Raw genomic sequence first — 16,123 nt, 5'->3', positions numbered from 1 at the left:
TCAGCTGTGCAACTGTGGCTTATTTACCTACGCTTCTGGCTTAGATTCCTGTGAATTTGAGAAATGGAGAAGACAGCCCCTCCCAGAGAACACACAAGCCCAGCCCAGCCCAGCAGGACTTAGTGTGGGTGGGGTCCATCCAGGGCATCAAACATGACAGTCCAGAAAGGGACTGAACTCTGAAACTAGCCAAGGCCTGCTTCCTTCTCCTCTGTGCTTCTCTTCTCTTCAATTGCTCCTGCTTTGTACACACGACCAGATGGAGGCAGTTGTGAAAATTCCAGAAGTCCAAGATTCCAAGCTGACACTGCTTTAGGAATTGTGGAAGTTTTAAAGAAGTGAGCAACTTAGTTCAAAAGGATGTTCATCAAAATGTTAATAATGGTTATTTCTGTAGAGTGGGATTACTGGAGATTTTAATTTTCTCTTTGTGGTTGGCTAAAGTTTCCATCATAACCATGTATTATTTGTGTACATTTTAAAACTTCTCTTTAAAAAGGTAACCTTCCTCAATGAGTCATTTTTATTTCCCTGGTGCTCTATCTCCAAGCACTGTAGAACAGCCCAGAAAGTGTACAGAAAACACCCACGTGGGGAGTTTTCCAGTTCCAGCATTATTGTTCTTGAAAATCATGGGGAGATAAGGCAAAGGATGAAGGTATGAATAGACTTTATCAGCAGGAAAATACTTCAGGTGATTCAGATGAATAGAGTTTGTGAAAATACTATTTACAGTGAGTGGTCAGGGTTACAGGAAATAACAAGGGATAGTTAAGTATGAGTAGGGAAACTAAATTACGAACCCTAGAGTCAAGGGGTCAAGGGAAGTGATAGAGTTACCAGAGCCCAGTGAGTGCTAGAATCATGGAGGAGGAGGAGCCCAGGAGGTGCTCTACAGGTATGCAGCTCCTGCAGAGTCCAGCGCCAGAGCAGGGAGGGAGTGGAGAAGAAACACTCTGAACCCCTCTTCCCACTATTAGATCTCTTACCATTTCTACCCCCTCATAAAGCCTATCTACAAACCAAAAGGCAAGGGAGCCAAGAATATATGGTCTGCAGGGGTAAACCTCCTAGGACAGGGAGGGGAGCTAGAAAGGACAGAAATGGGATGGGGTGGGGGCAAAGAATAATCAGCACAGTTCACCTTTTTTGTTACTCAGAAGCCATTCCTGTCCTTTGTGCAAACAAAGAACTTTCATCTCCAACACAGAGGAGACAACCAATTGATGTTTCTCTCACATCAATGTTTCTCTCTCGCTCAAATCAATTTTCAAAATTAGAATATATAAATGTAGATGTGTGTATGTGAATATATACACATTTAGATAAACAGCTAAAGAGATAAATATACACAGACACACCCATACCCACCCACACACATACACACACACCCCTCTATATTTATTTTCTAGCTCTGTCCACTGAAAGGACCTATAAGCAATAACATCCAATAGCAATGATCACACAGCACTCAGATATTATTTTATTTTTTAAAAAATATATTTTTATTGACTTCAGAGAGAGGGAGGGAGGGAGGGAGGCAGGGAGGGAGAGGGGGGAGGGGGGGAGGGGGGGAGAGGGAGAGAGAGAGAGAGAGAGAGAGAAACTTCAATGCTGAGAGAGTCATGGATCGGCTACCTCCTGCACGCTCCCCACTGGGGATGGAGCCCGCAACCTGGGCATGTGCCCTGACCGGGAATCAAATCCCGATCTCCTGGATCCTAGGTCGATGCTCAACTGCTGAGCCATGCCAGCCAGGAAGATATTATTTTCTAAATACCATTTTCTGCTGAAAGAAATCAGAGGTCCTTGGTGAAGTGGCTTATTACAGGGCTGGACCAGGAAAATAAGATGGGCCTTGAACACCTTTTTGTACCAGAAAGCAAGGAAGCAAAGAAATGCTTAGAGAATGATGGGGGCATGTCAAAAGGACAAATAAGTCAGCTTGAAAGGGCCCCCAATCAGTGTCAATTTGAGCATCAAATTATTGATAGTAACAAATTATTGAATAAAATTGGAAATCATGTGTCCACAGTGATATAATAAAATTAAATTTTGATGAAGAATGGGTTATTTACATAGTTTTGAAATATCTCCTCACAAAATACTTATTCATTACAAAAGATAAAAAGAGTAACTTTATGATGGAGAAGCCTGGTAGGTACGACCTTAACCAGCTAATCAAAGTGAACATCATTAGTAATGGAACAAAGAGAGATCGTTTACCACCTGATAGGACATAAGAAGAAGAATGCAGCATCACTGCTGTGATATTTCTGCTAAAGATGCTCTATCAGTTATGGTTCAATGAAAGAAACAGACCCACCAGGAATTTGTTACAGATTCTCCTTTATGCAATCGTGGCAGTTGGTTACGCAGCGTATGCAAGACTGCCGTCTGCATCTAATGCTGGAGCTTGCACTCCACAGGTCAGCCAGCTGGAAAGGTAAGACAGATGTAAAGCAGGGGGTAACAAAGACAAGCTGGAAGCCACAAGCACGAGCCAGCAGTTATTGTTGCATCCGCCCTCAGTGGTGTGGGTGTCCCACAGAAGCTGGGCCCTTCATCATGAAGCTAAACCCACGCCTGAGCGGGAGATTCAGGTGGAACACTCGCGGGCCCAGCTGGTGCCCCAGGCCAACAAGGTCAGCCAACGGTTAAGCAACTACAAAACGGCCGCTGCTTCACTTCCACCCTCGGAGCCTCCCACAGGAATCTCTTTTGTGGCCCACCTCAACAAGAAACATACAGAAAAGGGAATTGGGGGGAAGGCAGTTCACCTTAATCAGATGACAAATTACAAAGCCACCAGAGCTACATAACATGAATGTAATCATGAAGATATATCAGAATAATCCAAATTGAGGAACAGTCCATAATAAAACTGTAATTTTCTTCAAAAGTTTCAAGATTGTGAAAGATAAGACTAAAGAATTATTCCAGACTAAAAAGTCATTACAATTTAACACAATGCGTAATTCTGTCCTGAGTCCCTTTGCTCTGGCGAACAATTGGTACAACTCAAGTGGGGTCTGAGGATTAGATGGTAATAACATATTAGTGATAATCTCCTGAAACTGATAATTGTCTTGTGGTTATATAGGAGAATGTCCTCGTTTCTTAGAAGTACATGCTTAAGTATCTGTGGAAATACACACTTTAGTACTCTGAAGTAGAAGGGCAGCAGGTTGGCAACTTACTCTCTAAAGTTTCTAAGAGAAAAAAATTACTTGTATTTCCCAATTTTCTACAAGTTTTCTGTACACTTGTGGTTGTTTCAAAATAAAAAAAATTCATAAAAACGTGCATTGGTAATGGGAGTACCTGTATCCTTGACAAACTCTGTATTGGCCATACACTGAAGACCAGAGATGTTGGGGGATACTGCAATGAAATTGCATTCCCTGATCTCAAATGGTGGGACCTAATGGGATCACAGAGTGCTAAAGATCAGGTGGCAGCCTAACCCCCAAATTGGAGCCATTACCACAATAACACACAGGGACTGAATGATAATCTGAGGGTTTTGATCCATGAGGATCTGTGGCAATGGCTAATTTATCATAGGATCCCTAGAAATGAAATGTACGGTTAGTCTACCAAAGTTCTGCTTGACATATATAGGAGGAAAAATTATAGGTCTGCTGGGAAGAAACCTAACTTCCTTTGGTCACCATAAAGAAAAGTCATGGCTTATTAGCCAGTTCCCAGTCATAAGCCAGTTCCCAGACACACAGTCCCCTGGCCCAGGAATGATCCTGCAATGCAGCCACGGATGTGTATCATGAATCTTCCCCCAAGGGTTTTGTGGTAATTTATCAAGGTAACTGTGCTGGAAGAAAAGAAATACCCAGACCTTCTGGGGATTATTAGATACTGGCTGTGAAGGTATGCTGATCCCTAAACAACCAAAATAACTACTATTATTCAGTGATAATAGGGAATCTGTGGACTTTAGATGATATATGGAGTCTGGGCTTGAATATGCTTTATGGTGGGACTAAGCATGTATCCTATGGTTACTTTCCAAAACTCAGTATAGTGGGAATAGATTTACTTATTCACTGGCAGAATACCCAAATTGATTTTCTGACCCATGGAGTGAGAGTTACTACAGGAGGAAAATCTAAGCGGAAGCCCCTGGAAAAGCGCCCCCCCTTATCATGATAATTAAACCAAAAGCAATATTGTGTCCCTGGAGGAACTGCAGAAATCAATGCCATATCAAAAACTGAAAGATGCTATAGAGGCACTTTCTACCAGATCCTCATTTAACTCACCTGTTTGGCCACTGTAGGTCAGATGGTTTGTGAAAAAGTATCACAAATTTAGTCAAGTGAGACCAATTGCAGCTGAGAATCCATATGCAATATCTCTATAGGTATGCAGTTATTGACCTGAAAAATACATTCGTTATCATTTCTATCAATAAACAAAATCAGAAACAGTTTACATTTACAGGGCAGGGACAGCAGGATAGCAGTAGACCTTTATTGTTGCCCCAGAACTATGTTAACTTTTCTGCTCCCTGTCATACATAGTCCAGAGGATACTTGATTGTCTTGATATCTCAAAGAACATCACACTGGTTCATTACTTTTATACTTTTATGCTTTTATGCTAAGTGAAACCAGTGAACAGGAAACAGCAAATAAATAAATACCTTAGCAAGACACACTATGCCAAAGGAGGAGGGAATGAAACTTGGAGAAGTCCAGGGACCTACCAGATTGTTGAAGTTTCTAATGGTTCTGTGGTATGGGGCATGTCTGGATATTTCTTATAAAATAGGATATAAGCCCTATATATATTGGCCATATATATATATGAAAGATGCACACAACGCTTGGTGATTTTGAAGATAAGATTTACCATACTGTATTTGATATGCTGCTCTGTCCCATTTACCAGGAACCTTGTAAGGCTCTACTTTTGAGTGAATCTCACAGCAAGAAACAGCTTTGGAGCATGTCCTAATTGCAGTGGAAGCTGATCTACCACTTGGGTCTTTATGACCCAGCAGACCCAACACTATTCAAAATGTCATGCTTGTAGCAGGCATATAAATAATATGAAACCTCTGATAAGCCTCAATAGAAACTCACTATTAACATCACTATGGACTATGAGTAAGATCACACTCTCCTTTGTTGACAATTCTCCATTTGAAAAAGAGCTACTGGTTTACTACTTGGCCCCGATACTGAAAACCTGACCATCGGACACAAAATGACTATACAGACCAAACCTGTCTTCATGAACTGAGGGCTATCTGACCCACCAAACAATAAAATTTCTCAGAAACAGCAGCATTTTGTTAAAGGTGGAAGTGAAGGAATTCCACATCTAGAATAAAATATGAGGAGCACTGTAGATATACTCCAAAATAAAACAAGCGTAACTGATGAAAGCATTTAAAAACCAATTATTTAAAGTCCCTGGAAATTGTCATAGGGAAATAGCAAATGCAGAAACATTTCTTCAAGAAAATCTACTAAAATTCAATTAGGACAGCAAGAATCTGTGGCAGTTCAGCTAAGACCAATTCCCGCCCTCCCCATCTCCCAGCTGGGTTTAATGGAAGCTCCCCTCCAGAAGGATGTGGACAAGACGACAGATTTCTCTCACCCCTCAGTTCCAAATCAAGGGTTAACATATCTCATTGGGAAAGGAAACCACCAGCACTTCTCTTCCCCTCTTATTCCAAGTCAAAGAAACTAAATTTCTGGTGAATATGGCCAAGAAGTTGGGGCACAGCTCCTTCATCCAGCTCCCACTCACAGGGAAGAGGCTCTGCACCAGGTATGGCTGGCCAGAATACTGTGGCCCTAATTGCCCTTGCTCCAGCTCACTCTAAAAGTAAAGGCTCCATGTCAGGAGAAGACCAGAGACTGCTGCATCCACACAGTGCCCCAAAAATGGCTCAGAGATTTTTCCCAAGGGAGAAGTAGTACATAATAACAGAGAGCTCCAAAGTTCTCTTCATAGGAACTGACTGAATTTGAAACCATATGTGGGGGCAGTTCAAGACTATAGGTGCTCTTTGAAACAATGCACATTTTTGTAGTAAGCAAGTAAGAAGAGTAACTCCAAAAGAACAAGGTAAACTGTAGGCCAAAAAACTTACCAGAAAGAACCAGAAAAAGAGAAAGCTAATACTAACCCTCCAGGGATCAGAACAAACCTCAAACATGTGCCTCAAAACTATCCCTAAAAAATGGCCCAAATTTAATTGGATCAAACTGGAGAAATTAAAGCCCCAGGGCATTGTCTAAAACAATAGAGCAATCAGCCAGAAATTATTGGAGCCTCACAGCTGAGGGTGATACCAACAGAGGTAGGCAGCTTAACAGAGAACAGGGAGAGAGATATTCAAAGGTAACACCGCTGAAATACATGCTCAAGTCTGCACTTTTTGAGGTGCACCATCAAAGGCTTCATATTGCATGAAAAATACACTTCACAAAAATAGTCTAGTCAAGTATCTAAACAGATAAACAAACAACAACAAAAAAGCCACAGGCTCAGGAGATAAAAATCAGCATCAACTTGCTATAATATCTTACCTAAAATGTCCAGTTTTCAAAAATAATTTACAACATGCATAAAAGCAAGAAAGAGTGACCCATATACAAGAAAAAAGCAGGCAACAGAGAGTGCCTGAAAGAGTGATCAGACGTTGGATTTAGCAGGAAAAAGTTTCAAATTAGCTATTATAAATATATTTAAATAAATTAAAAGGAACTCATGTTTAAAGAAATGAAGTTGTGATGATAATATTGTACCAAAGAATTTCACTAAAGAGACAATATTATACAAAAAGAACCAAATAGAAATTCTAAAGTTGAAAGTACAATATTCTAAATGAAAAAATCACTAGAGGGGTTCAACAGTAGGTTTGCACTGGAAGAAGAAAGAACCAGCAAAACTGAAGATTGGTTGATAACAATTATATAATCTGAGGAATAGAGCAAAATATAAAATTTCTCTTATAGTTTGAGTGTTGGCTTTGAATTCTTTCTTAGCCAGAACTCAAGTGCTGAGGTTGCTGAACCGAGGTCTGGTCTGATTCCACCTAACACCTGGTGCTGTTTTTGCCACCACCAACAGTTTAACAAGTCAAATATAAATATGTAAATACAGAATTGAGAGTCTTTCATTACCCATCCCACCCAGTTCCTCCCAGACATTAAACAAACAAACAAACAAATAAATAAAATATTAAAGAAAGTTCATCAAGCTGAAAGCCAATAACAACACATGATAACTTGAAACCACTCAAAAAAACAGTACTGGTTAAGGTAATTATGCAATTTTAAAAGATGGTAAAGTTGTTTATTTCTTCTCTTTCTTTCTTGACTTATATAACAAGAAATATATAAAACAATTGGTATATAATTGTATTGTTAAGCCTATTACATACAGTAATGTAATATATATGATAACAGCACAAAGAAGTGGGTGAGAGAAAAGCTGTACTAGAGTTAGGAAATGACAATAAACTGTAACACAAATCCACAAGAACAAGTGAAGACAACCAGAAATGGTAAATACGAAGATTAATATCACAAATTCTACAAATACATGGTTGCTCTCCTTTCTTTTCTCAGTTTCTTTTATAGACACAAAATTATATAAAGTAATTCTAATAATGTGTTCTTGGGTTTGTAACTTATATATGTAATATAACAAGAATAGCATAACAAAGGGGGAAGCCAGAACAAAGCTATATATAGGGGTAACGTTTCTATATTCACTCCAATTGTTAGTAAAAGTTTGAAATAGATTCTGATTGGTTAAGATGTATATAATAACTTCTAGTGCAATCACTGAGAAAAATAACTCAAAGAATATAAAGAAAACTCATTAAAGGAATTAAAATGTTCCATTAGAAATGTTCATATAATATAAAAGAAAGCAGTAAAAGAGAAACAGAGTAACAACAACAGCAACAAAACCACATGAGATTTGGGGAACACAAATTTCAAATGGCAGATATAAATCCAATTATATTAAATATAATTAAATAACATTAAATGCAAATATATCAAACAATCTAAAGGCAGAGATTGTCAGATTGTATTAAAAAATAGGTCTAACTATATGCTGTGATAGGAGGCATACTTTAGATTCAAAGATCCAAATAGCCTTAAAATAAAAGGGATTTTACTACAAGCCCACATTGAAAGGCTGCCTTTCTACACTGTATTCCTGCCATGGGAAGCCAGCCCTTATAAAGGAGTTCCTGGAATTCTGTTTCAACTAATAGGACTGAGGCTTTCCCCCTCCAGTCAGAGCTGTGCAGCTCTGGCCAATCAGCATCTTCACCAACCAAACAGAGTGGCTCCATTCTGACCAATCAGGACAGTATTTTCTGAACCAATCAAACTGCAAGGATTTGGAGTCCTCATTTGCATGAGGACAGACCAATCACGGAGCAGCAGTGGGGACATCTGTCTATATAAGTCAATTCCCCTCTGGCTCAGAGAGCAGAGCACACTTCCCCTTTCCATCAAACACTGAAGAATGCATTTTCTTGGCTGGAGCTGAAACACTGAAGAAGTCTCCCCAGGGCAGGGCAGACTGGTACAGGGCAGAGTGGAGCAGAGCAGAGCTGTCCAGCTGGAGAGGGAGTCTTATTCCAGGGCTGCCTTTGCCCCAGGGCCACCTCACAGCCCTGCTGTTTCATAATTGAGCTGTTTGCACTGAATAAAGTTTCTTTCTTTACCACATCCCACATTGGGGATTCCTGTTGGCATTGAATTGGCACCAATGACCATCAGTTGACAGGGAGGTGCATTTTTGTTGAGGAAAAGGAAAATTAAATGTTTTTTGGGGGATAAGGAAATATATAAAGGGCATGAGGGGAAGGGAGTTGGTAAAGAAAAGAAAGTAATTTTGTCCTAAAGTAAAATGATTGTTTCAAAATAAGAAGGAAAAATATGGGATGAAAGCTAAAATGTATATGAGCATTGCAAAAGGATTGTGGAAGTTGCTGAAGGTTTGCAGAAAAGAAATCTTGAGAATGGAATTTTATGTGTGGTCAAGCTAAGATTGGAATGGATAACTAAGTCAACTGAATCATTTTGTGTGTATATGTTAACTCTTAACTCTCACCAGATGTTTAACTATGGCCATTTTGAAATCTTTTGTCACTTGCAGACGGTTATTGTTTTACTCTGATGCTTTTGCAAAAGTGTTCCTCCCAAGGTGCTTCATCTTCAAAGAGATTCATGGAATGATTCTGACAAGTATGGGTTTCTGATAACTAAAATAAATGTGCCTTTATTTGGGAAGGCCAACAATAAACCTTTCAAGTGCTTCCCCAGGGCTACCTACACAGCCCTTCAAATGTCATGGGATGGGAGCCTAAGACCTGTCCCTGTTCTCCTTCCCCACATCAGTAAAACGGCTCATTACATTGATGGCGTAACGTTAACATGTGAAGACTTGCCTCTGCTGCAGGATACTCTGTAGACTTTTGCAAGATTACAAAAGTTCACATGTTGAGAACTCTAGTGGATGGTCCAGACTCCTTGGCAGACCAAAATCTTATGGATACGTTTCCCTTCTGTTGTCTCTGCCAGAGTGTCTGACCCTTAACTCTGGGGTCACAGACACATCTAACTCAAATGGTAGCCTTGCTTGGGAGATGTCCAGGGCTTTAATATGCCATACTAGTATTTGTGCCTTCTCAAAGGAAGCTTGTGTTTTTTTTTAAAAAAAAAATGATTGATTGATTTTAAAAAAGAGAGGAAGGGAGGGAGGGAGAGCGAGCAAACGAGAGAAACATTCATTTGTTGTTCCACTTAGTTACTCATTCATTGGTTGATTCTTTTTTTTTTTTAATCCTTACCCGAAGATATATGTACATATTTATTGATTTTTAGAGAGAGAGGAAGGGAGGGAGAGAGGGGGGAGAGAGAGAGAGAGAAAGAAGAAAGAAGAAAGAGAAGAAAGAAGAAAGAAAGAAAGGAAGAAAGGAAGAAAGGAAGGAAAGAAAGAAGGAAAGAAGGAAAGAAGGAAAGGAGAGGAAGAGGAAGAGGAAGAGGAAGAGGAAGAGGAAGAGGAAGAGGGAGGGAGAAAACATCGATTGGTTGCCTCCTGTATGTACCCTGACCAGGGATCAAACCCACAACCTTGACATATGGGACAATGATCTAACCAACGGAGCTACTGCTGATCCCCAGTCCCACTCATGCCTTTTCTTTACCAGGTGTTATAAGGGATGGAGGCAGTGTGCCAGGTGGGGAATAAAAGTGCTCCCAAACCCCCAAATCCCTACAGTCTTGCACATATTTCACACTTTTAGAGGTTGGGTAGGCTTGTACCTGATCATTCCAAGCTTCTGCAACAATGTGCCTCTTACCTGACCAAATGACTCCCAAAATTTGATGGCAGTGCCTGGGCCTTGAATTTTCTGATGGTTCATCACCCATCCTCTCCTCTGAAGATGTTCCACAAAAGAACTATTAGAACTAATAAATGAGTTCAACAAGGTTTCAGGATATAAGAGCAATTGTATTTCTGTAAATACAAAAATCAATAGTATTTCTGCAATGATCGATTTGAAATTGAAACTAAGAAAACAATTATATTTACAAAAACAACCAAGAGAATATTTAGGAATAAATTTAACAAAAGAAGTGCAAAGCCAATTCTCTGAAAACTATAATGCATTCTGAAAAGACATTAAATACAATCAAAATAAATGGAAAGGTATCTGTGGTAGACAATAATGGTCTGTAAAGACATCAACATCTTAATCCCCAAAACCAGTGAATATGTTACCTTACATGGAAAAAGAGAATTTGCTGCCCTGGCCAGGTAGCTCAGTTGGTTAGAGTATCATCCTAATACACCAAGGTTGTGGGTTCGATCCCAGGTCAGAGCATGTATAAGAATCAACCAAATAACTGGAACAACCATTGAGATCTCTCTTTCTCAAAAAAATCAATTTTAAAAAATTAAAAAAGAAAAAGGGAATTTGCAGATGTGATTTGTTAAGGATCTTGAGATGGGATGATTATCCTGGTTATCTGGGTGGGCCCAATGTGATAGCTGCCCCAATATGCGTCAGCTGTGTTAGTGCCCTCAGTGTTCTGGGTGGGAGGGAAAAAATGGACTTCCTAGGCAGTGCTCCACAAGGCTGTGAAACTTGGGCCCTCATTTTTCTCTCCCTTTCTCCTGGGAAGAATTTAAGGGCCAAGGGGATCTCTCTTATCACAGAGCTGTGCCACATTAAGGGAGGGGGTGACTATTCTTATCCTCTTCATTGACTCTATCCTCAGAATCTTTGCTTCACTATGGTGTTGAATCCTCTCTACTGGACTCCTAGGCTCCCATAAAGGAATTCTCCTCTATGGTTGGTTGTTAAAAATTAATGTTTCTGTGGTGGTTTGAGGGCTAAAATCTCCTATTCTGCCATCTTACTGACATCTTCTAAATTACTTTTTAATCACTGTATTCTTTGTCCTGTGTGGCCACTGAAATCTTTGTTTTGTTATGTAGTTGGTCAGCTGGTATTTTGATGGGGTTTGACTAAATGCCTGGAGCTAAGAAAAGAGGAAAAAAAGAAAATGAAAAAAATACTCTCTGAGTCTTTGAAATTTATTGCTGAGTAATATTCTATTGTATGGCTATACCATTTTATCCATTCATAAGTTGATAAAAATTACTGTTTTTTTCAATTTTTAAAAATATATCTTTACTGATTTCAGAGAGAGAGGGAGAGGAAGAGATAGAAACATCAATAATGAGAGTCATTGATCAGCTGCCTCCTGCACGCCCCCTACTGGTGGTTGAGCCCGCAAACTGGGCATGTGCCCTGACCAGGAATCGAACCGCAGTCTCCTGGGTCATCATAGGTCGATGCTCAATCACTGAGCCACACCCAGCCAGGCTTTCAATTTTTATTTATTATGAATAATGCTGCTATGAACATTCGTGTCCAAGTTTCTGTGTGAACACACTTCCAAATCGCTTGCGTATTTACCTAGGAGTGGAATGACTGGGTCATACAGTAACTCCATGTTTAAGTTTTTGAGGAACTGTCCAATTGTTTCCCGTAATGGTTGCATCATTAGGGAAGTCCCAGTCAAAATCATGAAAAGATAACACCTCACACCCACTGAGATATCTACAATAAAAAAGACAGACGAGATCCTCTCTCCTCCTGCAGCCCAAGATGTCTTAAAGAAGCAGGAGGCCAAGAGAAGGCCCAATAATTTTGGCATTGGATAGGACATCCAGTCCAAAAGGGACTTCACCAGCTTTGTCAAATGGCTGGGCTACATTCGGCTGCAGCAGCAAAGGGCTATTCTCTATAAGCATCTGAAAGTGCCTCCTGCCATTAACCAGTTCACCCAGGCCTTGGAGCGCCAAACAGCTACTCAACTGCTTAAGCTGGCCCACAAGTACCAGTGACCTGATTGAGGGCAGATAGCCCAATGTGATCCCCTCATTGATGAATGTCCTCAGGATTAGCCCTCTCCTGAAGATACCATTTCCATTTTACCAGGGAGCCATCAATAGCCATGCTGAGCTTCTCCTGGGATGCATCTCTAATCCAGGGCACTATAGGAACTTGGTCCTGGAGTAGTACCAGGTGGGAACCAGTTAAGGCGTTGGTTTCCAAAAGAGCCCAATAGGATAACAAAAGTTGGTGCTCAAAGGGAGTATATCAGGCTGCCACTGGGGATAGGCACTTAGTCCAAAACCCCATAGGAAGCCAGGTAGATTCCAGGTACTCCAGGAGGCATAGTCAGGACTAGACTCAAAACGTAGAGCCAGGTGGGACTTGCTGGACTGCCTGCTGGGAAGTTTCCAAAAAGTATTCCCGGGCTTCGCCCTAAAGATAGGTGGCAAGTTTGTGTGTGACTTTGTATATAGGTCGAAGAATTAGTGAGGGATTAGGGATGTGTTGCCTTCAGAACTTGAAAAGACCTAATATGTGTTGTGTCTGTCTGAGCATAGAGGGTGGGTTTGATGGTGAGGAATTGATGCTTGACTGCTGGAGAAATTTCTGGCCCTTGCAGGACTAGATGATGCCCAGAGACTTGACAGATGAGGCCAGGCCTTAGATCTTGTGAAGGGCGATTGCCCAGCCACATTGGTGTAGGTGGTTTGTGAAGGTGTACAGATCTGCCCATACTGATCCCTCAGAGGGACCCCTCAACATAATGCCATGAATATAATGCCAAAAACAGTACCTTTCCCACTGTAAGGTTATTTCAACCCTGGCAGCAGAGGTTATGTGCAATTGCAGAGTTGTTTAAATATCCCATTGGGTACTGCATAAATATATATTGAGCCCCTTCAAAAGTGAAAGAAAACTTGGGCCTGAGATTCCTCCACACTGGAAACAGAGCAATGAAAGATGTTTCTTGTTCATTTTTATAAAACTGTATGTCCCCAATCAGTTCTATAATATTAGGAATTGAAGCCTTAATGGGGGAATCTGAGCTCCGAGGTTTTGATAGTAAATTGTGAAGCACCATTCATCAGTGGCTGGCTTAAGTACCAGTCAAGTGGGCTACTGAAATGGGAGATGGTAGGCTTAATAAATCCTGTCACAAGCAAATCATTAATGATTCAAGCAAATTGTTAATGACAGGGTGTGCAGGCCTTCAGTGCCCCTCTTTATTTTTTAAAATGTTTTTATTGATTTTAGAGAGAGGGGAAGGGAGAAACACCAATGTGAGAGAGAAACATCAATCAGTTGCCTTCTGAACGAGCCCTAACCAGGGATCGAACCCACAACCTGGGTATGTGCCTTGAGAGGGAATTGAACCAGTGACCTTTTGGTGCATGGGATGATACTCAACCAACTGAGCCACACCGGCCAGGGTATCAGTGCCCCTCTTTAAGTGTATATTAGGGAGTGTGTACTATCTTGACCGGAGGAGAGTCCTCAGCATCCACTTGGCAAGTCCCACCAGGAAAGCCAAGGGCTTATGCTTGTTCCACGAGGCATGGCATAGAGTCAGTGCATCCATGCCTATAAGAGGGAAAGAAAGAACCAGGAGGTCCACCACCATAGGAAGCTGTTTGTGGTGAATGGTCCCAATAGTCACACCTGAATGAGTTTGTACACCTTTTCTTGCTTTACTGGCAATGCCTTTTAAGTAGAAGGGCTCCCCTTTCAGGAATTTAGAGGGATTGCCTGAAATGACAGTGACTTGGGCTCCGGTGTCTAACAGCGCCGAAAAGGACTGTTCATTTTTATTGTGCCAATGGACCACCAGAGTGGTAGAGGAGTGATTGTCCCTGGAGTTGGGACAAGCCCCAGGGAGCCACCAATTTCCTATTACAGGGGCTTAGGTAGCTGCCAGTCCTGAAGGTTAGGGAAGGGGGCAGAGGGGTTAGATAGCAACTGTGTAGCAAGTGGATGGACAGAAGAAAAGGGGCTATAGCTGGGATAATGCTAGTTTCAGGGCCTGGAGTTTAGAGACTGGCTGTCCAAGAAGTAGCCAGGAACTCCAAGTTTTCACAACCCCCAGTAAAGGTTTGCCTATGTACTCCCATAAGGGGCAAAATTAGATCAAGTGTTTATTGGGGGGGGTAAAAAGGAGCCCTTTCTGGTGAAGGAAATTCATTCGAGGGAGACCCTTCTAGGGCAGCAGGAGTAGAGGGGCATGAATCTGAAGTATCTGAGCATCTGAATGGGAATTTCCTCCATGTCTAGCAACCATGTCAACACCCTCCAGTGCCTTTTGGATGGTTTCAGTAGTCCCAATAAAATGTAGTAGTGTCGCCCTGTAATTCTCTGGACTCAGGGTCAAATGGGGCCTTTTCATGGTTAGAAATGAAGATGGGGTCCCAATGGTCATAGAAATGATAAACCCATCAGCCTGTGCCAATTTTGCACAGCAGAACCTTATCTAATGTTTTCCATTCACTATGAGCCTTAGCTGTAAGCACCATGATGGGAGGAAAGACAACAAATATCCAGGTGAAGAGAGAAGGTGCTGCTATGAATATCAGTGACCTTGCCTTTCCTTCTCCTTCGTCATCCTCACTAGAGGATCCCTTGGAGGGATGCCTCATGAGGCACGTTTCTTGATTCTGCCCCATTCAGAGGCAAGTCAAAGGGACTCAGGATCTGTGGTAACTCAGAGGAAGCGGACATATAGCCCATATGGATCTTTGAGAAGATAATGCATTTTAGGGTCCTTAGAGACACTGGCCAGTTGATGCACTTCAGCAACCATGAGTATCAATTCAGAGCCTGTTCCAAAAACCCACAATCCCCAACCAGCTGCCTTCTTCCTGCTGCACTAAATCTTTAAGGAAGGTTTGAATTTTAGTTAAGGTATAGCTTCTGATCTCAGTTTCTACTTCCTGATTTTCTCCTGTTACCTTAACCTTATGTGTTTTTACCAAAAAAATTGTGGATGATGTCCTGTGAGCCCTTTTCATAGGCAGCCAGTTTTCTTTCCAGGGTATCCCAATCTACCTTCCCAGAATTGGGGTCAATCTCCACTAGCACTATATGCACAAGTTATTTGGGTAAAGTCCCTAGGCCTCTGGAGCTTAACCAGAGCCTTGGCATGTTAGTATGCTGTGGCACTAAGCAATGCCCAGGAAGCTTCCACAGGGCTTTTACATTTATTAAGGAACTGGTGTACTTCCTCTGGGTTCTTAGGAGATGTTGGCACTAAATGTTCAGGACATTCATATTTTTCCATTAACTTTTTTAGCAACATTGCACCAAGGATTTGACCCACCATATCTCATCAGGTCAGGGGGCAAAGAATGACAGCAGAAAGTGAGATGGTGATGCAGAAACCACAGGCCTCTGCTGCATTTCCCTTTTGATGGGGCCATTAGTTTCCTCTCGCAAGGCTTTTTTACTCATCCAAGTTGGGACAGATAGTTCTGGTCTAATCCACAGCCTCAGCAGTCACAGGCAGAGGTCACCCTCTTTCTTACCTATAACAATATGCTTTCCTCATGTCTTCAGCCTGGAGCCTCTCCTTGTGCAGTGAAAAGAGCCTAGCAACCCAGTCCACCCTTCTTTGCTCTTCTTGACCTCAAAGAGTGGAAGACCCTCACATATATTAATAGTAAATTAAGGCCTTTATAATTAGTGGTCTAATCATCCCATTAGACCATATGGCCT

At 41.3% G+C, this 16,123-nt stretch overlaps 1 long non-coding RNA gene across 5 annotated transcripts in view; it reads right to left on the bottom strand.

Moving 5' to 3' along the window:
- Positions 1–16,123, bottom strand: part of LOC107523975 (uncharacterized) — a 49,980-nt gene that overhangs the window by 8,014 nt on the left and 25,843 nt on the right. For 4 of the 5 annotated variants that reach the window (XR_001601920.2, XR_001601921.2, XR_001601922.2 and 1 more), the window contains 3 exons: positions 10,370–10,527; positions 4,281–4,397; positions 1,619–2,438 (listed from right to left, as the gene is read on the bottom strand). This is a non-coding gene — a long non-coding RNA (uncharacterized LOC107523975). Of the gene's footprint in view, positions 1–1,618; positions 2,439–4,280; positions 4,398–10,369; positions 10,528–16,123 lie in introns of those variants that run through there. The other variant, XR_015713676.1, reaches the window with a different exon arrangement.

This window comes from Miniopterus natalensis, chromosome X (assembly GCF_054644295.1).
Source record: "Miniopterus natalensis isolate mMinNat1 chromosome X, mMinNat1.hap1, whole genome shotgun sequence".
In the NCBI taxonomy this organism is placed as follows: domain Eukaryota; kingdom Metazoa; phylum Chordata; class Mammalia; order Chiroptera; family Miniopteridae; genus Miniopterus; species Miniopterus natalensis.
Note: the sequence above shows the minus strand (reverse complement) of the source record. Positions and strands in the feature narration are given on the sequence as shown.